The sequence below is a fragment of the Nanorana parkeri genome, unplaced genomic scaffold (genome assembly GCF_000935625.1).
Source record: "Nanorana parkeri isolate BGI_ZX_2015 unplaced genomic scaffold, ASM93562v1 scaffold132, whole genome shotgun sequence".
Taxonomy (NCBI): Eukaryota; Metazoa; Chordata; class Amphibia; order Anura; family Dicroglossidae; genus Nanorana; species Nanorana parkeri.
The window spans coordinates 76634-77142 of record NW_017306400.1 but is presented as its reverse complement, the minus strand read 5'-3'; the positions used below and the strand labels follow the sequence as shown (position 1 = coordinate 77142).

General features: G+C 38.9%; 1 protein-coding gene across 1 annotated transcript in view; it reads left to right on the top strand.

The window, feature by feature from the left end:
* The window catches only part of LOC108784922 (dynein heavy chain 3, axonemal-like), an 899093-nt gene that overhangs the window by 897726 nt on the left and 858 nt on the right, over nucleotides 1-509 (top strand). The window lies entirely within an intron of this gene.

Sequence of the window (509 nt, the reverse complement as noted above, 5' to 3'; positions counted from 1 at the left end):
GGGGGGGGGGGGGGAAGAAAATGTTTGCCCAGGGTCCGATCAATATTAAAGAGGGGCCTGCACATTTCCATCATATACTGTATGTTTATTTGTGTACTTGCTGTTACACTTTAATTTCACTGGCTTAGTGAGCTCATACTTATAACCCTTCCACTACAGTCATTTTAATTATTTTTCATTCCCCACAGTTTACAAGACCAGTGCTCGACATGGAGAGCTTTCCACAACTGGACACTCTACAAATTATGTACTCCATGGCCCATCTTTCTTCCCATTATACTCTATGGGCATTCTTGGTGTCATTCACCCTTGTCATTCCATAGAAAACAGGGAAAATCCAAAGTTATTTCAATTGTAAATGATGTTACTATACACGGGGAAAATCTGTGGTAAAGGATAAGTTGATATATTTTTCAGATTTGCCTACAAATTATCTGATACTATGCTTCCCATTATACTCTATGGGCATTCAATATAGTCTATGGGCATTCTTGGTGTCATTCACACTT